A 26,249-nucleotide genomic window follows, 5' to 3' on the forward strand; every position below is an offset into this window, starting at 1 on the left:
TCAAGCATTATGATAACCCCAAACTTGAACCCCACTGTGATCATACACTAAAGTACGGTGGCGTTCCAAAGGGAAAGAAAAAGAGCAAAAGAGTCACCAACAAGTTTTAGGAACTTGTAAACCCAAAAGACAATCCAAAGGACCATCAACTACTCCATAAGGTCTTGAACCAAACAGGGTCCGGGGATGAGGGTACGAATCCAATCTACAAAAGAAAGGACCCGCCCTATAAAATAGGCCTCTACTTTGTTCTGCTCGTATTCATGTGCGCTTTTCGAATAACATACAAACATTATATTAAACCTACCCTGTTTATCTACGTTGGTTGAATATTAATGCACAAATAAATCTATTATTGGCGATCACTTGAATTAAAATCACATTAGCCTAAACCAAATTATTAATTATCTTATTAAGCGTGATTCCAAGTACAAATTCCCTTTAAACCTGCATAAAAGGCGTGATCAAGCAATAACAATAAAATATATCAAACAACATAATAATAAACAAAAAAAACAATAATGATAATAGCATGAGAAGGCATAATAAAGCTTAATAATAACAAGATCCTAGGCATGATACTAACAAGATTAATAACAAATCCTAGCATGTCACTAAGCAATAAAGATCGAAGCTTTAAACCTAACATGGTACTAACATGATATTAGAAAAGATTAAAGGCATCCTAAACATGATACTAGAAAGCATTAAATAATATCCTAACATGATACTAGAAAGCATTAAAAGCATCCTAACATGATACTAGGAATCATAAAACAATAATAAACATGCTATCTACATTGAAAGAGAGTAATAAGATTACATACTTTGAAGCCTCGTACCTCTTTCTAATAACAAAATACACAAGTTAGTAAACTTCAATGAAAATAATAAAGAACAATAATTAAAGAATTAAATTAAAATCAAATTAAATAAAGTTTAGACTAGTTTTGGACCAAACCCTCAGAAATTATCAAACCTTGCACGTCTAGGGCGAAGGCAACTTCGAACTTGGCTAAGAAACTCTAAGTCTAATGTATGCGGAATATTGTATGTGAAAACTAGTTTAGAAAAAGAAAGAAAGAAAGAATATATTGCTCAAGAGAGAGAATAGAGAGAATTGAGAAAGAGTTGATGAGAATTGATGATTGTGAAAATTGATAATTGTGAATGATTTTTGTGAATGATTTCTGAAAACAGGGATTCGGACGCTATTTATAATGAAAATAATCCAAAAAAACATAGAATTTGATAAGGAATAAAACTCCACGCTGTCGCCAGGAATTAACTCTGTCGCGACGCGACAATGTCTGTCGCGAGGCGACAGGGTCTGTCGCGCGGCGATAGAGTCTGTCGCGTGGCGACAGACTTGTCGTTTGGCGACAACCTGTATTAGCGCGTTTTTCTTCACGCGGAATCCGATCTTTAATCAACTTGATCTACGGAATCCGTACAGAAGATAAAATACGTATTTTTAAGATAACAAAACAATATTTTATTCCAAATAAAAATCTTTTAAAGATAATTAATTATTAAATCTAACAATATTAGAATTAAAAGGAACTTTCTAGAAACTTCTAGAAAACTATAATTAATCCTAATAATTTTAGGAATAATAATTAATATTGGGCCCTCCTCTAGATCATTGGGCCGTATTAAAATAAATAACTGGGCCCAGTTTAGTATTTTGGCCATAACTTCCTCAATATTCATCGGAATCGGGCTTATAATATATCGTTGGAAAGGTCTCTTCGAGCCCCATCCATCTACACCATTATTGGACCTTTATTATGGACCAAAATAAACTGAATTGGACGTTTTCAAATAAATAAGGTCGTTTTCAAAAACAGAGAGAGAAGAATTTAATTAAAACTAAACCGCAACATTTGGCTTTCGAATCACTTTCACCTCATTCGATAGTAACACAACGCGCAAGGCATTCATCACTGGGTTTGGTTTTGGGGAGACACAAATGGGTGTCTACAGAAGCCCCCACTTTGACTGAGTTTGGAGAAACTTATGTTTCGAAAACGAAAGTCAAAGTATCGATAGGGACGGAGAATGATTCAAAACGTTCTGCGATTCCAAGTCATTCTTATAACGCCGATACCTGCAAAACAAATCATTAGTTAAACAGATAAGAGAGTTAAGAAACGCGTATCTTGCACCGTCGAGCACACGCCTCTGAACGTAACCATTTTGTTGTTGCATCGTATGTTGTTTGTGACAACCTCCACTGTGCCTCGTGAACGCCATCCTTGAAGATAACCATATGTCGTCGCCTTCAATATTCTTGGTGACAATCCTCCACAGTATTTCGGGAACATCGTCGAAAATAACTGTATGCCGTCATCTCCTGGGTGTGGCCGTACGTCGCCACAGCAGTATGTCGCCGCTATAGACAATCTCTTCTTTACCTTGAGGGACCGCCGAAGGTGGCCTTGCTTCGCCATCCCCACCATTTGTGACACTACCTCGTCACGACCGTACTTCGCCGCTAAACAATTTCCCTTTATGTTGAGACATTGCCAAAGAATCACTTTACCTATTGACCCTTAATATCATTATTTATCATTGTTTTTTATATATTTGTGCCAGTACTTTAGTGCTTTTGCCTTTGTAAACCATTACTTTGGCGCGTTTACTGAACCAATATTTCGGTGCCTTGAACCATTATTTCGGTGCCTTATTACGAGCCAATACGTAGGTGCTTTAAGCTAAAGTGAGACGATCTTTCATCAAGTCGATCACTCAGTGCATTTTGATCAAGTTGACTAAATCATGTCAATTGCTCAAAGGGGCTAACTGGCGTACCAAGGAACCCAAACTACTAAAATGGACCCACAAAACCATAAGGAAGAGCCCAGCACTCTGCAGAGTAGGACATTTTTCGATATATTCGGCATCCCTCGCGACTTGCGACCTCCGGCGCCATAGTTGTACCTGTATTTATTTATATTTGACTTTTGTAGGACTTTGTCTATCTTATTCATATGACTCATGTACCAGACACTTGTATATATATATGCATTTTATTATTTATTGAACATTTTATTTACTTAGTTTGTTACTTTATAATGAATGCATTGTGTATGTAAGTGTGTGAGAAAGTGTAATTTTTGCGCAAAATTTTTCCGTCATATATTAATTTTTCCGTCATTTTTAATATTAATGGAGGGTACCGACTCTCTCCCCCAAAAAAAAGAAAAAAGAAAATGAAGGCAAGCTTAAAATTAATTAAGCTTTAATATAATAATAATAATAATAATAATAATAATAATAATAATAATAATAATAATAAAAATAAAAATACGTAAGTCAAGTCAAACTCGAAATCAAATACGTAAAAACACGGTTTCCTACGCGCAATAGGTGACGCTGCTAAGGAATAAACTGGCGCCGCGTAAACCATCCTGTCGCCACGCGACAATTTTGTCGCCTGGCGACAGACGCGCTTTCCTGTTTCCTACAGGAATTGAAGTCTGTCGTGCAAAAAAAGTTATAAATAGCCCCCGAATCATCCGTTTACTGCATAATTTAACCAGCTTATTAAATAGTTAATTAACTAGTAATCATGCCTTTAGCTAAAAGAACCTTTTGTGGGTACATGGATGAATGGTGTCGTTACTTAACTGCTAAAGATAAAAAAGCATTAGATCTTTCTCATATGGGGGGTATGTTTGGGGTCAAGGGGATGAGTCTTGATATTGACTTTATTTATTCTGCCATAGACTATTGGAATATTGATACTCATTGTTTTAGATTTTTTCATGATGAAATATGTCCTTTACCGGAAGAATTTGGGGCCATCATAGGTTATTATTCCACAGACCTTGCGGTAATGCCTAGAATCAATGAATATTACTATAAAGATTTTGAACACTTTTTTGATTTGAGGGGGACGGCTTTGAAACACATAGTGCATGGTAACATAGTTAATTTGACAGAATTTGCACATTATTTTTATGATAATCCCAATCCCGATTTCCGTGTCTATAAAAGAAGGGCTTTCCTTTATTGTTTATTTAACCAATTGCTCTTAGTGAGTGGTAAAGATAATGAAGGGCAATCGATAATTATATCTGTTATAGAACAAGTTGAATCTGGGAGAAATCCAATGCCATTAATTGTTGGAGAGACTATGCTGTGGTTAGATGCACTAAGAAAGAATTCAAGAGCACCTTTAAGAGGTTCTCCAATTTTATTACAGGTATAAAATAATGTTATTATTAATTTATCAAGAACTAAAGAATATTATTTTTACACTGTAATGTTAATTTAAATACATATTTGCAGATATGGCTCATGGAGAGGCTGAAGCTTATTAATCCTCCTGATGATATTCACACATATGTTCCAAATTGCATAGTCCGCCGAAAGAAACGATTTTTGAAAATCGGTCGCCGTGAGTGGAGCAAGGTGTTCGCTGCCGGTGACTTTACCATAAACTGGATTGTTCCTTGGTGGAGGATTGAGGCGATGATTGGTTGTAGTAACCAAGCATATTGTCGTCTCCCGAGCTTGTCGAGACTAACCTTTTACTTTCCTTGTAGAGTCATGAGACAATATGGTCTCGCACAAACCATCCCTACAGGAGATCTTCGCCGTCCTTATGAATTTCCTGTGTCACAAGAGATTGAGCGCTTTGATGGATACTGGAGTGGTAGGCCCTTATGGGAGGTGATTACCCATAAGGAACCACCTTGCTTGTCAAATAAAGTGAAGCAATGGCTTGATGGAAGATTCCAAAAATCTCAAGTTACAATTGAAAAGACCAATGTGAAGGATCGTCTAGGTGACAAGAAGGTCCCTGCTAAAGAACGCCTAGGGGAAAGAATTGAATTCAAGACTCCTATTATGCCTAGAAAGAAGAGTGCCAAGAAGAATCAAGGAAAAAGAAAAGTCGACTCTACTAAGAAGGAAGCTTGGGTAGAGAAGAAACATGGAGTCCTAGCGGAAGGAGAAACTATCTATACTAAAATAGAGTGTAGATCTTCTAACGGTTGTCTCCTAGCGAAGGTTATGGATCAAGAGGAAGAGAATGAAGACACAAATTGGAAAAGAATGAAGAAGGAGAAAAAAGATTAGAACATTGCTTTTCTTTTGATTTATTAGACAAAGTTAATTTGTTTTAGTTAATTTTTCAGCTTTTATTTTATCAATAATGTACTTTCTTTATTAATCAATAAAATTTCAGCTTTTATTTTAATTAACTTTCAATTAGAGCAATGAAAACAATTACAACATTTATTTTTCGGAGAATTAATTCGAGTACGAGAATCGAATAAATTTCAGAATACGTGAAACTTGTCTAGAAACTTGCAGAAGACTGGCGCTGCTATCTGATGCACTGTCGCTGACGATTTAGCTCTGTCGCCTGGCGACAGAATCCATTTTCTGGCGCCAGTCTTGAAATTTTGCGGACGTGCATTTTTTACTTCGGGGATACAGAATTTGAAGGAATTAAAGTGGCCGCACCCTGTACGGGTTGCCTACGTATCCTTTATTTAAGGAATCAAGCCGAACGTAGCTCTCTTGAGCGTTTCACTCAAGTACTTATGGGTAGTATTTCTTAAGTTGGTCAAGGTTTGTCATGTTTGAAAATTCATTGCCATCCATATCAATTAATTTAGCCACGCCTCCTGACAGGATTGTTTTGACAATATATGGTCCAGACCAATTAGGCCGGAATTTGCCTCTTGGATCTAAGACATTTTTCCTTAATGCTTTTAATACCAAGTCCCCAACCTTGATATTTCTAGTCTTGACCTTTTTGTTGAAATGTCTAGCCATGCGGGTTTGATAACATTGGGTATGATGTAGAGCTTCTAGTCGTTTTTCATCGAGTAGGATTAGCTCTTCATATCGTGCTCTAGTCCACTCAACTTCATCGAGTTTACTTTCTAACGCAATGCGTAAAGAAGGTATTTCTAACTCTACAGGTTGTACGGCATCCATTCCATATACTAAATTAAATGGCGTATTTCCTGTTGATGTTCGGATTGACGTGCGATAACCCCACAGTGCGAAGTGAAGTTTGTCAGGCCAATCTTTATAATTTTCAGTCATTTTCTCAATGATCGTTTTCAAATTCTTATTAGCGGCCTCAACTGCTCCATTTGCTTGAGGTCTATACGGGGAAGAATGGTGATGTTGAATACCATACTTTTGTAGCAATTCTTCACATTCTGCTTGAAAGTGAGTTCCATTGTCACTTATCATTTCATGTGGGACTCCGTATCGACAAATTATGTTTCTTTCGATAAAGAGTGCTACATGCTTGGCGGTGAGTTTAGCATATGATTGTGTTTCCACCCACTTTGTGAAGTAATCTATTGCAACCAAGATGTATTCATGGCCTCCTGTTCCGGGAGGTGTAATCTTTCCAATTATGTCTATTCCCCATGTAGAGAAAGGCCATGGTGAAGTGTAGGTGTAGAGAAGAGATGGTGGGATATGTTGCAAATTTGCGTAAATTTGACATTTTGGGCATCTTTTTACATATTGATGACAATCTTTATTCATGGTAGTCCAGTAATATCCTTCTCGCATTATTTTTTGGACTAGCATTTTGCCGTTAACATGTGTTCCGCATATACCCTCATGGATTACTCTCATAGCCCTTTGAGCATCTTTTTTGCCTACACATAATAGAGCTCGTCCCTTAGGTACCCTTTTGTGTAGTTCATTTCCTATGAGTACAAACTGGGAAGCTAAGAGTCTCAATGCTCTTTTCGCTCTTTTGTCAGCATGAGGAGGATATTCTCCTTTGGTGACATAATTCAATATGTCTACGAACCATGGTTCCTCCTCTGGTTCTTCTTCTTGAATTACTTCGTCGTCTTCTATGGCCTGAATGTATGCTGGTTTATGCCTTTTTTCTATGGTTAAAGGCATTTGCTCAATTTCCTTAGGTATTCTAACCATTGAGGCTAGCCTTGCCAAGGCGTCGGCGAATTGGTTTTCTTCTCTAGGTAGGTAAGTGTATTCCACTTTTTCCAATTGATCGGTGAGAGTTTCCAAATATGTTTGGTAAGGAGCTAAACTTTTACTCCTAACCTTCCATCTTTTGGAGATTTGATTAATAATTAGGGATGAATCTCCAAATATCCGGAGTTTCTTTACGCCTAGGGCTAAAGCGGTTTCGAGGCCTACCACGCATGCTTCATATTCAGCTGCGTTGTTGGTGACGTCGAAATCTAATTTGATGGATATAGGGACATGTTCTTCCTTAGGTGATGCTAATAAGACTCCTACGCCGCACCCCTTTTGGTTTGAGGCTCCGTCAAAATATAGAGTCCATGTATCATCCTCTGTCATCATTAAATTTTCGTCCGGGAATTCATTCTCTTCTAAGGGTGTTGAATCTTCTATTGGGGAATCTGCTAGAAAATCCGAGACCACTGATCCTTTAATTGCTTTTTGAGGCATAGACCTTATGTCGAATTGGGCCAAATTTACTATCCATCTTGAGATTCGTCCATTAAGTGTAGATCTTTCGAATAGGTATTTTAGGGGATCCATTCGTGAGATTACGTAAACGGTATGCACGAGCATGTAATGTCTCAATTTAGTTGTGGCCAACACCAACGCGAGGCACAGCTTTTCCAATGGTGTGTAGCGTGTTTCATACTCGAGCATTTTTTTACTTAAGTAGTAAATAGCATTTTCTTTGCTTTCTACCTCTTGTGCGAGCATAGCTCCCATTGTTTCCTTTGTGACAGTTAAGTATAGTCTTAAGGGTATTCCGGGGAGTGCTGGGGCTAATACGGGAGGATTCGAAAGATAGGCTTTGATCTTCTCAAAGGCTTTTTGACACTCATCGTCCCATATGATTGTTACATTTTTCTTAAGCTTTTTGAATATTGGTTCGCATATCGTGGTTAACTTGGATATGAACCTACTTATGTATTGCAACCGGCCAATAAATCCTCGAATTTGCTTTTCGGTTTTGGGCGGTGGCATGGACATGATTGCTTTAATTTTGGTGGGATCTATCTCTATTCCTCTAGAGCTTATGACATAACCCAAGAGTTTCCCTGAGGTAACTCCAAAAGCACATTTAGAGGGGTTTAACCTCATGTTGTATTTTCTTAATCTTTCAAAGAATTTCTTTAAGGCTATTGGATGTCCTTGGCGGTCTTTTGATTTTACAATCATGTCATCCACATAGACCTCCACTTCTTTATGCATCATATCATGGAGTAGGGCAGTTGCTGCTCGTTGGTAAGTAGCACCCGCGTTTTTTAACCCGAATGGCATTACCGTATAGCAATAAGTACCCCAAGGCGTTATGAATGTTGTTTTCTCCATATCTTCTTCGGCCATGAGGATTTGATTGTATCCTGCGTATCCATCCATAAATGAGAGAAGTGCATGGTTTGCTTTGTTATCTACCAAAATATCGATGTGTGGCAAAGGGAAGTCGTCCTTTGGACTTGCCTTATTTAAATCTCGATAGTCGACACACATTCGAACTCTACCATCTTTTTTCGGAACCGGGACAACATTGGCGACCCATTCGGGGTATTTGGATACCCGGATAAAACCTGCAGTTATTTGTTTTTGTACTTCTTCTTTTATTTTAAGGGCCACGTCGGGTTTCATTCGACGTAACTTTTGTTTTACAGGTTTCATTCCTGGAATTAATGGTATAGTGTGTTGAGCTATTTCTCTATTAATGCCTGGCATATCTTCGTATGACCAAGCAAATACATCGATAAATTCTTTAAGTAGATTAATTAAATCGGTTCTTTCTTCTTTGTTTAGCATCAGTCCGATTTTAACTTCTCTTTTAATGGTTGAATCTTTTGAGATATCAACCGTTTCTGTATCCTCAATTATTGGTGTCTTATTTTCAAGTGTTTCCATTGCTTTAATTATTTCTTTGTCATTTTCATCATTAGTTAAGCAATGCTCGTCATCTTTAGATAAAGAAAAACAAGAGGAATAAGGGGAAGAAGACATATTATTAAACTCAGAAATCATTACATCAAATAAAGAGATGTCCGTCGGGACTTGATTGCTAACTATCCTAGGGGTAGAAAAAGAAGGTGAGGGTGCTACAACTAAAGACTTAGAAGACTCGATGAGGGAAGACTCTAACTCAGACTCTGACTCAGACGACTCTTCGAATATTGGTCCTTGCCCTATAGTTATTGAAATCTTCTTTCCATTTATAGTAACTATCTTCACTGTCTTGCGCCATCCACGCTCTTGATCTTCTATTGGAGTGATAAGTTCAGAGGGATCGAAATTTTCGCTTTGGAGAACTGCTTGGATAAGTGAAGAATCATCTTCCGCATATCTTGATTCGTTCTTTTCCCTTCCAAAGAGGAGTCCCATGACATTAAAGTCGAAACAAGGGGGTGCCTTTTCCTTATATGTTGGGGCTGGGATCTCGTCTAGGAAACAACAATCCAAAAAGATTTCGAATCCAGGCTGCCTTATACCATTCACAACAAAAGGTTCAGGAAATTCGTGACAAGGGTAATCCTCTTCTTCTCTTATAAATTGCCCGTTTAAAGTGAGAGGATATTGATCCATGGGTATTTCCTTTTTTTGTATGCGGGCATTTCTTCGTGCTTTTGATTTTTCCTGGGCTCGTTTAAGGTCTTCGCGGGTTGGTTCGAAACCAAGTCCGAAAGTATCCAATTTAGGGAGGCCAGGTAAGCCCATGTGTTTAGCTACTCCTTTCTTCTTTCCTAGAGTCATTCCAGGAAAGTGTCCTTGTTTTCTTAGGATAGCATTTGTTATCATGTTTGAGTGGAGGTCATAATGAAGAGGGGTCCTTTCATCTTCCTCTATTAAGGAGACCTCTTCGCTAAAGCCCCACAAATCTTCATCGTTTTCGTCGTGTTCCACATTAATTAGTGGATTTTCTACTATTTTAATCCTCATAGATGAAGCATCAATGGTTATTGGAATGCCTCCAACTATAGCCTTTACTTGTTGATGGAGAGACGAAGGGACGGCCTTTAAATCATGAAGCCAAGGGCGTCCTAATAGCAAGTTAAAAGATGCTTTGATATCTACTACTTGAAATGTAGTAGCATGTTCAATTGCGCCTGCTGTTACATTCATAGTGATCGTCCCTAATGCTTGACGACGTGAATTATCATAGGCTCTTATTCCTTGGGTTGACGGGGATAAATCCTCATCTCTTATTCCTAACATTCTTGTGGTTCTAAGTGGGCACACATTAATTGCTGAACCGTTATCCACAAGAGTCATAGGGACATTCATTCTTTTGCATATGACTGTGAGGTTTAGAGCTTTATTGTGTTTGTCACCTTCCGGTGGTAGATCTTTATCCGAAAAAGTGACCAAATTAATTGGACTTGGGAGATCGCTCGTGAGGAAGTTTGCAAGCCCCTCAGGAGTGGTGTCCGAATCTATGCCTACCTTAGCCAGTGCATCCATGACTGCGACTCTATGTTCTCGAGATGTGGCTAAAAGTTTCCATACATTCATTTCTACTTTAGTCTTTTTTAGCTGTTTGACAACATCGTTGTCTTCTATAATAGGCACGGGAATTTGCTGAATAGAAGGTATGGGTTGTGTTGAAATGGGAGGTTGTATTCTCCCGGACCTAGTGAGGACATCTATGGGTGAGTCCTCCTCGTCCCAAATGTCACTTACTGGTTATATTGTTGATAGAGGAGTTTCTTCAATGTCTTTAAGGTAAACATCCTCATCGTCACTGTCCCATACTCCATTAATCATGGCATCTTGTGGAAGTTGAACTAACTTTTTCTCATCAATCAAACGTTGAACCAAGTCCTTAAACTTGAAGCATTGCTCTATTGTATGTCCTCCTGATTGATGATATGCACAATAATATTTGTCTGTCCTTTTTAGCGATTCAAATGGTCTTGGCTCGAGAGGTTGGATTTTTCCATTCTCGAAGAGCATCTTGAATATATTTGTGTATGATGTCCCAATTGGAGTATATTTCCTATTGTTCTTTTTGGGAGTGTCAATTACTTGGAGAGAAAATGGTTTCTTTTGCTTAAGTGGAGGTTTATTTTTAAGCAACTCATTTTTCTCTTTTATGGCCTCGAAGGTTTGTGAGATTAATTCTTTCAATTCCGAAAGTATTAATGTCAATGCCAATACTTCTTGCTTAGTTGCGGGTTCCTGACCGGAGAATTCGAGAGCATCTTCGAAGATTTCTTCTTCAATGGTCTCGATAGGTTCTATGAGACTAGATGGATCCTCTTGGTTTTCTTCGTCGAAAATAGCCAAAGAATCTGATAGCGGTGCGGTATTGATACTTGGCTTCTTACTTGCAGGAGGTAATGGGAGCTTGTTGCTATCGATCAAGTCTTGAATGGCTTCCTTTAGTCTCCAACAATTTTCTGTAGGATGACCCCTACCTTGGTGATATTTGCAATGTGCATTTGGGTTCCAGCTAACCGTTCTCCTTTCGACAGGTGGGTCCCCAAATGGTCCAATAGGAGTTATAAGACCTTTTGCATGTAAGCGATCAAATGCGATGTCATAACTCATACCAATAGGAGTATAATTCTTCCTAAATGGTTTCTTTTGTCCTTGATTATTATTCATTGCCAATACTTCATTAAGAGGAAAAGTGCTAACATTATTTGAGTGGGTAGATTTGGATGAAGAAGGATTGTCGTTCTTCTTATTTTTCCAGCCACTACTTGAGTTGTTATTAGCAATTTTCTGTTTAGCAAGGTCATCTTCAATGTTAATTCCAATGTCATATACCGCTTTGAAAGTATTTAAGTTGCTTTGATATTTGAGATGCTTAGAATATTTTTCTTGGAGGTTTTTAATGAACATCCTGACGGATTCCTTTTCACTAGGCACTTCAACCATTTTTGCAGTGGTTTCCCTCCATTTATTAAAGAAGGAGGTGAAACCTTCATTTTCTTTTTGTTTCAGCATTTCTAATTCTCTATGATCGGTTTCAACTTGTATATTGCATTTATACCTTTCAATGAAAGCGCTCACAATAGATTCCCAACTAGAGGTCTTTTCTTTATCAAGTGAAAAGTATCACTGTTGACATACAGCTTCTAAGGATAATGAAAATACAGAATGAAATGCCCTTCTATCTATCCCCTTAATACCCATTACAGTTTCAAAAGCTCTTAAATGAAAATAGGGATTATCCATAGCCTTGAACTTAGGGATGTCATTGGGATTGAACTTTTGTGGAAGAAGGTCCTTATCCACCGAGACCCCTTGGGAGCTAATCTCTTGAAATCTGAAATCGTTGGACAGTTTGCCCAAGCTTTCCTGGATTAGGTCCATTTGTTTTTGTTTTTCAGGATTACTTATTTGCAGCGATAAGTTTTGCAACATCTCAGCCAAGTTAGCTACCTGTCCCTTGACTTCATTAAGTTCTTGACTAGCCATTGCCTTCTTAGCTTTCCTTTTCCTACCGACTGGTTTGTCGAAAAGTAAAACTTGAACAAAAGTGTTGTCTTTGATTAAACGTCCTTCCTTTCTTGACCACGCCCTGTAATTTAAACCATATTTTTAATATTTGACTCTAATTGACTTGACTTTATGTTTGAAAGACTTAAAAGAAAAAGTGAAAAAATGGGGTATATATTTTAAGGGAATTTAAAAATTGGAGGAATTTAAAAATTGGAGGATTAATATCCGACTTACCCCCCTAAAAAAAAGACGGAAAACACGCATTCAAGACTCTCTAGACATGGTCATAATGTGACAAACATATTATGTGTGTGCTTTATGTGTATGTGAATGACATGCTTTGACTACTAGTGTATGACCATGGGACTTTAAGTGCCTAAACTCAATTAAAGACTTAAACATGGTTTGAACCATTAACAAACTGATTAATCCGATTAGTAGACTGTTAATTAGACTCGTCGTGATGACTCGAGCAAAAGAACTGGACTGTTGCTAAAACAACAGGACTGTCGCCACCGTTTAGAGCCTGTCGCCAGACGACAAAATTGTCGCCAGGCGACAGACACTAGACTGCAGCGCCACATTCCAAATTCCTGCGCCATTGCTGGAACATTAATCTGGACTGTTTCCAGTAATTTTACTCTAAATGGACATGCCTAAAGTCGTACTAAGTTGAATTGATTAATTTATTAGCCTTTAATTAATTCAAAATTAATTAATTAATTAGACAAAGTCCTTTTAGTCATTAGTCAATTTATTTAGTCTTAATCACAGGTCAAACAAACGGTTAGCACATATATAATAAATACAAGCAAGGGTGCACAAGTAGTTCACATAGTCACAAGATGAGTTTGCAACCTAACCATGGCTCTAGTTCTCTAAAGTTCGAGGATATGGGTTAAGTCAAAAAGGTCCATGGTTAAGAATCCATATGCATTGCACACAAGCCTACCGGGAGGGTTGGAGCGAATGGACAGGATTCCGCGAGTGCGAGATGAAATCGGACTCGACTCCATGGTTTGGTGGATTCACAAACATTACACGTACCCAAATCTGAACTTTGCACATGATAGTGGGATATTCAATTGGGCAGGTGAAGCAGGAACCCCCAGAGGGTTATATCCATATGTAGAACACATATGGGTTCAGAAAAGTGAGAAAATGACTCAATCAATAAGCAAAATCGAGCCAATAACACTAGAAATGGTCAAAGCAAGAAGGCAGACCCCTGGCTCGGTATTGGAAGAACTTGGCGCCAGACTACAGGGACTGTCGCCGCAAAAAAGCTCCTGTCGCCAAGCGACAGAACTGACGCTAGGCGACAGAAACTTTTTACGGGCGACAAGCCCTGTTTTCTAGACGCTAGTTCCTACATGCCTTGGCAAGTTTCTGTGTTCTTCGAATTTTCCAAATTTCGCATCATCTTTTCGATTCTAGTCATGAAAGATATTTCTCAAATTTCCTACGTGTAAAATTCCTATGGATTGACTCATGGGGTACTCCCATGAGGACCTTTTAATGCATATGACAATAATGTTAATCAAATCACGCACATGAAATACTTAGAATTTTTCGAGTCTCATCCGCTCATTCTAAATAATTGCCAAAATTAAATAAATTTCAGGAATATAAATAGAAATCCTCTCCAGTGGAGTCGCCAAAAACTGTAGGGAATATTTCAAGCATTATGATAACCCCAAACTTGAACCCCACTGTGATCATACACTAAAGTACGGTGGCGTTCCAAAGGGAAAGAAAAAGAGCAAAAGAGTCACCAACAAGTTTTAGGAACTTGTAAACCCAAAAGACAATCCAAAGGACCATCAACTACTCCATAAGGTCTTGAACCAAACAGGGTCCGGGGATGAGGGTACGAATCCAATCTACAAAAGAAAGGACCCGCCCTATAAAATAGGCCTCTACTTTGTTCTGCTCGTATTCATGTGCGCTTTTCGAATAACATACAAACATTATATTAAACCCACCCTGTTTATCTACGTTGGTTGAATATTAATGCACAAATAAATCTATTATTGGCGATCACTTGAATTAAAATCACATTAGCCTAAACCAAATTATTAATTATCTTATTAAGCGTGATTCCAAGTACAAATTCCCTTTAAACTTGCATAAAAGGCGTGATCAAGCAATAACAATAAAATATATCAAACAACATAATAATAAACAAAAAAACAATAATGATAATAGCATGAGAAGGCATAATAAAGCTTAATAATAACAAGATCCTAGGCATGATACTAACAAGATTAATAACAAATCCTAGCATGTCACTAAGCAATAAAGATCGAAGCTTTAAACCTAACATGGTACTAACATGATATTAGAAAAGATTAAAGGCATCCTAAACATGATACTAGAAAGCATTAAATAATATCCTAACATGATACTAGAAAGCATTAAAAGCATCCTAACATGATACTAGGAATCATAAAACAATAATAAACATGCTATCTACATTGAAAGAGAGTAATAAGATTACATACTTTGAAGCCTCGTACCTCTTTCTAATAACAAAATACACAAGTTAGTAAACTTCAATGAAAATAATAAAGAACAATAATTAAAGAATTAAATTAAAATCAAATTAAATAAAGTTTAGACTAGTTTTGGACCAAACCCTCAGAAATTATCAAACCTTGCACGTCTAGGGCGAAGGCAACTTCGAACTTGGCTAAGAAACTCTAAGTCTAATGTATGCGGAATATTGTATGTGAAAACTAGTTTAGAAAAAGAAAGAAAGAAAGAATATATTGCTCAAGAGAGAGAATAGAGAGAATTGAGAAAGAGTTGATGAGAATTGATGATTGTGAAAATTGATAATTGTGAATGATTTTTGTGAATGATTTCTGAAAACAGGGATTCGGACGCTATTTATAATGAAAATAATCCAAAAAAACATAGAATTTGATAAGGAATAAAACTCCACGCTGTCGCCAGGAATTAACTCTGTCGCGACGCGACAATGTCTGTCGCGAGGCGACAGGGTCTGTCGCGCGGCGATAGAGTCTGTCGCGTGGCGACAGACTTGTCGTTTGGCGACAGCCTGTATTAGCGCGTTTTTCTTCACGCGGAATCCGATCTTTAATCAACTTGATCTACGGAATCCGTACAGAAGATAAAATACGTATTTTTAAGATAACAAAACAATATTTTATTCCAAATAAAAATCTTTTAAAGATAATTAATTATTAAATCTAACAATATTAGAATTAAAAGGAACTTTCTAGAAACTTCTAGAAAACTATAATTAATCCTAATAATTTTAGGAATAATAATTAATATTGGGCCCTCCTCTAGATCATTGGGCCGTATTAAAATAAATAACTGGGCCCAGTTTAGTATTTTGGCCATAACTTCCTCAATATTCATCGGAATCGGGCTTATAATATATCGTTGGAAAGGTCTCTTCGAGCCCCATCCATCTACACCATTATTGGACCCTTATTATGGACCAAAATAAACTGAATTGGACGTTTTCAAATAAATAAGGTCGTTTTCAAAAACAGAGAGAGAAGAATTTAATTAAAACTAAACCGCAACATTTGGCTTTCGAATCACTTTCACCTCATTCGATAGTAACACAACGCGCAAGGCATTCATCACTGGGTTTGGTTTTGGGGAGACACAAATGGGTGTCTACACATATAATCCTAACTCATCTCTATATAGGAATATTTGTGAATGTCAGGCAGCCACGAGTAAGAGTTTTACTTTCTTTCTTCCTTGTTTTTTAAAATTTTTTTTAAAAAGATTTATACTTAAGATAATTAATAATTCAACCATTTGATTGTTAATTTTACTCTCTTCAATCGTTTAATAATAAAGTTTTAAAAAATTAAAGGGCAGTAGCTAAAGGAGAATTTTATAAAATATAAAGTATGAAAATTTAAAATAAAATTAAAAAAAAAATTGACTCAAATTTTTTAAAATGAACCCGTACATCGCACGGACTTAACAACTAGTATCTATACTATTTCTTACTTCGTACGGAGTATATCATAGTAATTCTTGCATTATACCCATATTGAGTTCTGCGAATATTGTTTGTTAATGCCCCAAAATTAGTGGACTAAGTTGTTTAGTCGTTATTATCTAGTGCCTTAGTGGAAGATTATTATCCTAAATAAAAGTAGTATCCTAGGACTAAGAAGTTACGAGTAGTAGTAGTTAGTCAATTTTAGTGGAGTATTAAGTGGGCCATGTTCACCACTTAGCATTATCATTTCCTATTTTATTGTTAGAGTTTGTTATTGTAAAGCCTATTTAATGGCTTGGTTTTTTAATTGAAAATTAATGAAGTATTGCAGAACACTTTCTCTCAAAATTCAATTGAGTAAATTGCTTAATTTACAACAAATATTATATCTTGACGCTTCTTGTAAATCCACCCGGCACAACCAACCGCCAAAACTCCAACCATTACTCCGACGACTACAACGGCCGTCGTTCATTCCACCGCAAGAAGAATCCTTCGCTTCTTCAATCTGTACTTGGGTGGCTATGTTTTCGGCGATGAGAGAGAATCAAAAACTTATTGCCTATAATTGCTAATTGTTTTGGTATATACACAATTGCGAAGTACTATCTTATGAGAATTAAAAACTCATCACCTGTATTTCGCCAATAATTGATAGAAAGAGGAAGATTGAATGAATGGTCTCCATTGCATTGATACTAATTGTCTGTTCTGGTATGAAGAGAGACAAGGATGAGAGAGAAAAAGAGTGGTCTCCATTGACCATTAGTACGCCATTGTTGTAGATTTGTTTAGAAATGGAAGATTGAATGAATAAAGTAGTTCAGCGGTACCAAATGTAATTACCATTTTAATTAACGGAGTATCATGGTATGAATTAACTATAATCTTGGATGGTACCGCGTGGAAGAAAAAAATATATTTGGGTACCATATGAAAAAGCCAAAAATTTGGTGGTAGTGTGGTACCATATGAAAAATCCCTTAATTATATATGGGTTGGATCCCATTATTAACAGCTAAATCTAACAAAGTATCATGTTGTCAAATGTCAATAGAGTAAATCACAGAGTATTTTCCTATTTGAGCTAAGATTGATAAGAAATACATGAGCTCGAGTCAAGCTCGATTGAGCTTTCAATTTTCGGATGACTTACTTGGCTCGTTATATGTTTACTTGTTCGAGCTTGGCTCATGAGTAGCTCATGAAATTTGGCTCGGGGTGAGCTTGATTAAAATCAAATGAGCTTTTAATAAGCAAGTTTTGATAAACATTTTTAAAGTGCATTGATAATACAATATTATGTGTTTCATACGAAGTATAATTTAGTAATTTCCTAAGGGTGTAGACATCGCTATTGGCCAAACTAAAAGATACCCTAATAGGAATAAAGTAGGTAAATTAAGGTTATATCAATCCTTAGGGAGTGATGACACCCTAAAACATCACTTTGCAATTGTATATCTTTGGATTGCCATAACAACAGATGCCTTAAAGAGTAAAGTGGATAAGTTAAGGTAATATCTATATTTGTGGGGAATTGTAGTGTCCTAAAACGCTTGCTCATAACTATCTTTCATATATATGACCGAATAAAAAGATATCTTATCTTATGAGAAAATGGGTAGAGTAGAGCAATCATAAGCTTAGCTCAATAATTAGTTCAATTTAGTGAAAATCAATAACTTTAAAGAAGAAATGTAATAGAGAATCAGTAAAATAATTTTGGTTCAATAGAATAATTTCAATTCAGTAAAAAAATTTCAATTCAGTTTAATTATTTAAGTTCAATAAAAATAATTTTAATTTACTAAGAATAATTTCAGTCCAGCACTAATAAACTTAAACAATGTTACATGGCCTTAGACAGAGAAAAATTAGAATTGCATATAGATTAGAGTAAAAATGCTATTGTTGACTAGAAAACCAAAGTCACGAAGCAACTCATGAACTCAAGCAAGACATTTACGTATCGAATTTTCTACTCACATTGCTAATCTAAAAGATATTATGTCATCAACTAATTATCCAAAGAACGATAGGAAGATCCATTTTTCTTTACCGATTGTGTAGCTAAGTTGGCTAATGCATTTGATTTTTGTACGAACTCATGTTTCCTTTTATCCATGATTTCCCTTACCATATTCTCTATTATAATTTTATCACATACATCCTTCATGTCTAATCCAACCATCCAAACATGGCTCACATACCTGCTAATAACTAATTGATCTACGTAACGAGGCCAACATATCATTGGCACTCCTGCCACAATACTTTCCATTGTCGAGTTCCATCCACTATGAGTTAAGAAGCCTCCTATAGAAGAATGACCTAAAATCTCTTCTTGCGGAGCCCAATCTACCACATACCCATTTTGCTTCACACTCTTTAACAAACCACTAGGTATTTGTTCGTCCCAATTGAGAACATCGTCGTCCATCCCTATCATAGATTGTGGTTGTTTAACCCATAAAATCGAGTCCTACTATTTACCAAACCTACCCAAAACTCCATGAGATTTTCCTTGGTTATATACATATGAGTTCCAAAACTGCAAAAGACGACGCTTCTTAGGGGTTGTTGATCGAGCCACTCTAAGCATTCTCTATCCTCATGCCACAAACTATTTAAAAGTTATAAGATAGCGTCGTGTGTTGTGATATTCTTTCCTTCAAGTGTAGATGTATCGGACTGATAGCATACACATCTGGAAAATGAGAGCGAATTGTCACGACTCATGTCCCACACCCACCAAGGTAGCAGCAATGTCAATTGGGCACTAGGCAACCATTCGGGCCAAGGGAGATGCCCATGGGTGCTAGGAAGCACCTTCCCCCTAAATAGCTTTATTTTGATTTGGTGCTGTTTTCCTAGTGAACACCCAATTGACAATAACACAATAATGGGTCATTTGGGTGACCAAATGAAACCCAAATGAGCCCAAACTTGGGGGTCCATCGTTTTTGGGCCCAATGAAGACAATGGTGCAGCCGGATTCTCGAGGAGAAGTCCGGAACATTCCAGAAAGTGCTAGGAGTCTCGGGATGCATCCGGAAGCTTCTAGGACTTTCTAGGGTACTCTTGTACATTCTTGTAGGTCTAGAGTATTATAGAATACTCCGGAATGTTTTACATAAGAGATGTACCTTAGAATTGTATAAAAGTCTTTAAAATAACCTTGTTCTAGGACCTTCCATTTAAGGAGGTTAGAATGCTCTAAAGTAGAACTCTCTAGGCACTTGGGAGGCCTATAAATAGGTACCTTCCCCTCATTTGTAAACTATCTAAGCATTTTTTAAACACTCTCTCTCAAGCAATACAAGTTCTCTTAACTTACTCTCTTGTATTCTTACTTAATTTCTCACTTACTTAAGCTTTCGTTGCCTTACTTGCTAGGAGCAATACTCAGGGTTAAGCCTTGACTAGCAACCTTTGGGAAGGAAGTTAGTGGGCGCGCGTGCATAAGACTAGGGGAGTTAGTCCGCACGTGACAGAATGCTGGAAAGCAATGGTACTTTGAGTTCTTCAAATGTGTTGAGTATAAAGCCCGAAGCCTTGCTAAATTGCTTCGCTTGTTTCAAAATGCGTTGGATCATAACATTACTAGTAGGATTGTTGGCTCGACAAAAATCAGGTAGATCACGTCGCCTCAAGAGACTTTCCATGCTAGGGACACTAACCAGTGCTTCAAAATCATCATTTTCTACAAGAAGAAAAATTACATTGAGCTTTAATTTATTACAAACATTGACTAAACATTGATTAAATCTAGATACTAAAGAGAGTTTGATAGAGTATCAAACATATATTTGGACCTCAACCACCAGGTTAAACTTTTGGTTGAATAGGTCCATAAACTTTTGACAAGGTTAATGTGTTGGTTCTCCTTGTGTCGTGAGACAAGGGTTTTAAATGTTTTGAGTGTGGTTTACTCAAAAAAAAAAACCAATAAGAGATTTGAGTGTGGTTTACTCTAAAAGATCATTAAGAGATTTGAGTGTGGTTTAATTTACTCTGAAAAACTAATATTTGATTGGAGCTTGGTTTTGCTATAGAAAAACCAAAAATTGTTATATTTGCAAGTTCGAAAAGAGTGACGTTCCTGCTTGATCGATGATTGATGGGTTTGAAAAGATGAACGTTCTCATCATTCAAAAAAAAAAAAAAATGAAGGCGACATCAACCGAGTAGTGCAACTCGAACGACTTCAACAAAGTGAAGAATTTCCAGTCGCAACGTTCGTGTTACTGTCGTTACGATTGCGGGAGAGTGTTAGAGATATGAGATATTGGAAAATATATTTAGGTTTATTTATGTCAAGATATTATTTAGGGAATATATTTTTGGATTTATGGTTATGCTAATATATCTTTTAGGAAGATTATTTCCTATCTTATGAGCTTAAGTTTTGTATAAATACTCAACCTATTGATGAATAATAAACAAGCAGAGCCTTTTTGGTGCAGCAGACCACACGATGTGGCCTGCTGTCAAGTCAACAAAAATAACGGACTCAGACGCGCGCCGCATAACGGGGTTACTGGTTTTGTCAGGGTTACTTATATTTTTCAGGGGTTATTTGTATTTTTTTTTCTAGGGGTTACTTGTATGGATTACTTATCCTGGGGTTACTTGTATTTTTCAAGGGTTACTTGTATTTTTTTTTTCAGGGGTTACTTGTATGGATTACTTATTCAGGGGTTACTTATATGAACTAATTCAAGGGTTACTTGTATGAGTTACTTATTCAAGGGTTACTTGTATGAGTTACTTATTCAGGGGTTACTTATATGAGTTACTTCAGGGGTTACTTGTATGAGTTACTTATTCAAGGGTTACTTGAATGAGTTACTTATTCAAGGGTTACTTGTGAGCCCCATACCAAACCAGTAACACCCTACAAATAACCCCTGACCAAAACCAGTAACACCTTACAAGTAACCCATGACCAAACCAGTAACACCCTACAAGTAACCCCTGACCAAACCAGTCGCACCCTACAAATATTCTACAATATACTCATATTACTATTGTTGTTTCTGTTGCTGAATTTTTTACGAAGAATGTTCGATCTAAGATTTCACGAAGAAAATGAGCTCACATTTCTTCAGTTATCATTGATTTCACTACTTCTAATGTTGTTGATGATCTTAAGGTTAATTAATCGCAATTTTTCACAGCAATTTGACACCCAATTTCTACAATTTCGGGCTTTAATTACAGCAATTTGGCAAACAACAGAGAGAAAATGGGTGGAGTAGACACTATTAAAATTCGACCAAATTGCGACCGCCTCTGACGGTCGTTGAAAATAGCAAAAGCGGTCGCTGAAAATAATTGCAACCGTCAACGGTCGTAATGTGGTGGTCATTATTCACTTAGTCGCAAAAAAACATAATTACGACCGACTGACGGTCGCAGATTTTTTGCGACCGTGTTTAATATTTTCAATGATCGTAAGGAGAACGGTCGCAAATAATAATAATTGCGACCGATTAAAGAGGCGGTCGCAAATCTGGATATTAGCGATCGTCTTAAGCCGTCGCAAAACGTTTAGGAAAAACAAAAAAAAACGCAGCCACCTTCCTGTACTTCTGAGCCAGCCCCATCACCAGCCACCCCGAATACACATCACCAGCCACCCCGAATACACCATATTCACCCCCGGCAATCAATTCGACCAAAAACTCAACCAATAAATTAAACTAACATAAATTAAAGTATTAAACCCACAAAATTACACCCAAAATTCGACCCATTAATTAAACTAACATAAATTAAACACAAAAAAGTAAAAAAAAAAACCCTAAAAAAAACCCAAAAAATCAAACGAAAATAATACCAAAAATTCGAAGAAAAAAAATTTGAACAAAAATCAAACTGTCATTGGAACAGAATTTAACAAAAATCTCAAACATCAAATTTAAATCCGATCGAAAATCGAAATAAAAACTACAGAAATCGAAATTAAAAAAAAAACAAACAAAATTTTCGGAACATCAACATAACTTTCGCAATAATTCTTCCTCTTTGGGTTTATACGGTCAAATTCGACCATAAAAACTCCGGATCTAGAATTTTTATGGTTGAATTTTACCATGAAAACAATAATTCGCATGTTGATGTAAATTTGAACACCATTTTGTTGACGAAAATTCGAACAACACTCTAGATCTGGAACGAATGAAGAAGAAAAAGAAGACAACAATGGAGTGGCGTGAGACGAACTTAAATGGAGATGCGATTAGCAGTAAAAAAAAAGAACAAAGGGATAAGGAGAAGAAAAGAAAGGAAAGAGAAGAGAGAAGGAAAGAGAAGAAAGGAGAGAGAGAGAGAGAGAGAGAGAGAGAGAGAGAGAGAGAGAGAGAGAGAGAGAGAGAGAGAGAGAGAGAGAGAGGAGCGGCGTGAGTTGAGATGAATTAGGGTTAGGGTGAGTTTTCCACCCGTTTTATAGCCCGTTTTTTTTTAAAAAAAAATTTATTTTGCGAACCGCTAAAAGCGGTCACAGAATTACGACCGATTCTTAAACGTTTGCAACAAATTTATTTTTATTTAAAATTATATGGCACATTTATTTTATTTAAAATACCTTTGCGACTGTTTAATAGCCCAAAGTCGGTCGCAAATCTGCGACTGCTTTGAAAACGGTCTCAAATCTGCGACCGCATAAAAAACGATCGTAGATTTCATATTTTGCGACCGTTTTAATGACGGTCGTAAAAAAACGGTCGCAATTTTGCCGAATTTTAGTAGTGAGAGATATGGTTGTTGGTGATGTGTGGTCTGGCTTGGAGAAGAAGCTAAGAAAAGAGGAGAGAGAAAATGGGTGAAGTACAGATATGTTGTTGGTGATGTGTGGTTTGGCTTGGAAAAGAAGCTAATAATTAAAAAAAAACATAGAAATTGTGGCTGGCCACACCATACAAAAATTTGTGATAAACAAGCCATTCATTCTCTCTTTCTCTAATTTGTCAAAAATTCATAGGAAAATTTTTTTATGAGGCATTGACACGTGTTTTCTAAAGATATTATTGGGGATTACTTTAGTATAATATATAGATTCACATTATTCACAACTAAAAAGAATCTTCTAAGGGTCTGTTCTGATTTACTAAACTGAACTAAATTGAAGTGATTGGAACTGAATTGAATTGAGATGAGTTGAATTGAATTGTTTATGAGAGAAGGAAATTAGGAATTGAACTGGACTAAACTAATTGGAGATGAACTGAACTGATTGGAGTTGAACTGAACTGAAATTAAGCCGAAGAGAACGAGCCCTAAATCAATTCTAATATATAAACAAAAACATGGTTAAGTGTTGAGGTCTTAATTGATTCATCTTGATGAGAATTTTTAGAATATCAAACTTTTACAATTTTATAAATATGCAATGTAATTAGAGATAGATATAATATAATTTAAAATGTATAATATTGATATGCAATGAAAATGTATAGGAAAAAGTCAAATGGAACTTCACCAGCTTCAATTAACTTAGGAAGGCAAAGATAAACCCAAAGACAAGAAGGACTAATTGTATCAAAGTAAAGAACAGGAATTCCAGCCTCTTTACCAACATCCAAAGCAAAATTGTATGAACCATCTGGTATCATACATGTTATGGGTACTTTTTCTACAAACTTTGAATCTTTTACTAGCATCTCCCTTATAAGTGGGCAGCTCACAGCTTCTAAAGCATCCAACATTTCCATAAATTTGTCGCCTCCACGAGGATGATCTTCCGGTAGGCCATCCGAGAAGCTCCGAAGAGAGAATCCGGCGTAGGCGTTGAAGCGGGTGGCTGCCTTGGCGTGGAGCTTGAGGCGGTGGTGCACGTGCTCGGTGGTGAGGAAGGTAATGTGGATCTGGCCATTAGAAGCAAGAAGAATGAGCTCGGCTAGTTTTAGCATGGAGTTAACTGCACCTTGGATTGGCAAAGGGAATATCAATACGTGAGGAATTTTTAGTGGTAATTGCTCCATTTCGATCTCACAATTTTATTTTTCTTTAGAAATTTTGTTTGTAAGTTTAGTTTGGTGGGAAATTATTCAATCATAAGCTTATGGAGTCATAAGCCTTATATGTGTCTACTAACATAAACTTAGACCACCGTTATTTTTTGGAAATTTTATCAACAACTACTAACTGCACCTTGGATTGGCAAAAGGAATATCAATACATGAGGAATTTTTAGTGGTAGTTGCTCCATTTCGATCTCAAACTAACAATAATATTATTTTTTATTTTATTATTTTTTTTAACGTTTAGGTTTTTTTCATAGATTTAGTTGGGTGGGAAATTATTCAATCATTTTAAATTGTTTTATTTGAATTTTCATCGCTTTAAAGGCACATCTTAAATTATACTTTAAATATCTACATTTTAAATGTGAAAAAAACCAAGTACTCCGTAGTTTTTTGAAGAAAAAAAATACTCCGTACTATTTTTTGTCCGAGAGATCAAACCGTTAATTATGTCTTACTCGATTAAACTTAGCTCTATTCAAGTTGAAACATTAAATTATGTTTGAAAACTTAAATTTCAAATTTTCTTGATGATAATATTTTTTACTGTTATACAAAGTAATATAATATGTTGAAGTCAATATGTCAATAACGAGGAAACTTACACTAAACGAGCACTTGCATTTTAAAAAACCAAAAATGTGGTACAACTCTGCAAGTGTTGTGAAATGTGAATAAAAACTACTCATTTTCATCGACTCCATGACTTCATCTCATATGTGTTCAAGACGACTTCAAGTCAATGTTATCTACACACTTGGTCCGTTGATCCTTACCTGTAATGGCTATAATGTGTACTGGTATGATACGCTAAATTACTGGATCTTGCTTATTGATATTTTAATTTAAAAAGATTAACATTAAATATAACATCAGTGGCTAAAATTTTAATGTATATAAACTTGGGTCTTGAGATTAAACCTTGTACAAATTAAAGCATGTTCTAAATATTTAAATACATGTGAGCATAGATTTGAAATCATTAGTTGTGGGAACATTTGTTAAGAGAGCATAGATATGAGATCGAGTAGAATATGGGCTATGGGAGCATGCCTTAACACATTATGGTAACGAATTAATTAACTATACTACTTTAATTTGATTAAATCCTCGGATAACAGTTTATTCTCTTTGCCAAAAAAAAAAAAAAAAAAAAAAAAAATTTATACTCGGATAATAGTTTATTCTACAGTAGGTTTTATGTATGGCTGGCCACACGGTGCGGCCAGCTAACACACAAGTAACTCTTGATTGGTCTAGTAACCCCTAATTGGCCGGATTATGACCCTTGGTTGTCTTCAACAAAAATATTTTACAATCTGGTTGCTCCTTGTCAAAAAAAATTTATAAGGTTTTTCCCAACAAAAGTTGTTATAAATGGTTTTTTTTTTGATGAAATTTCCTTTTTTTTTTAATTTTATTTTCTAAATTGAATTAATAATCACATCATGCCATTATATATATTTCTTCAGAAGACAAATTACCATGAAAGGTGACAAGGCCACAACCTGACGTATCACGTGCCTAAGAGACTAGTTTAACACTTAATTACAATCAAGCAAGCCTTTATCTTAGCTTCTATCATTGGACTTGCTCTAAGAATCAGAGCCAGAATAAGGTAAGAGGGACTGAGAGAGTGGGGATCATTAGTGAATAAAGAATATTATTAAGTATAAGAGATTTTCAAAAGAGGAAATTTAGCTTTAAATAAAAAATCGGACGAACATAGCAAGTGTAGGTTTTTTAAAAAAATGGGAAGAATACGATTTAACGTGTATTTTCTAGAGTTCATTTCTCTAATTTTCATTTAC

General features: G+C 36.3%; 1 pseudogene; it reads right to left on the reverse strand.

The window, feature by feature from the left end:
- Window positions 1-18,393: 18,393 nt before the first annotated feature.
- LOC145590230 (7-deoxyloganetic acid glucosyltransferase pseudogene) lies at window positions 18,394-24,396 on the reverse strand (annotated as a pseudogene).
- Between the last annotated feature and the right edge of the window lie 1,853 nt (window positions 24,397-26,249).

This window comes from Chenopodium album, chromosome 17 (assembly GCF_948465745.1).
Source record: "Chenopodium album chromosome 17, dcCheAlbu1.1, whole genome shotgun sequence".
Lineage (NCBI taxonomy): Eukaryota > Viridiplantae > Streptophyta > Magnoliopsida > Caryophyllales > Amaranthaceae > Chenopodium > Chenopodium album.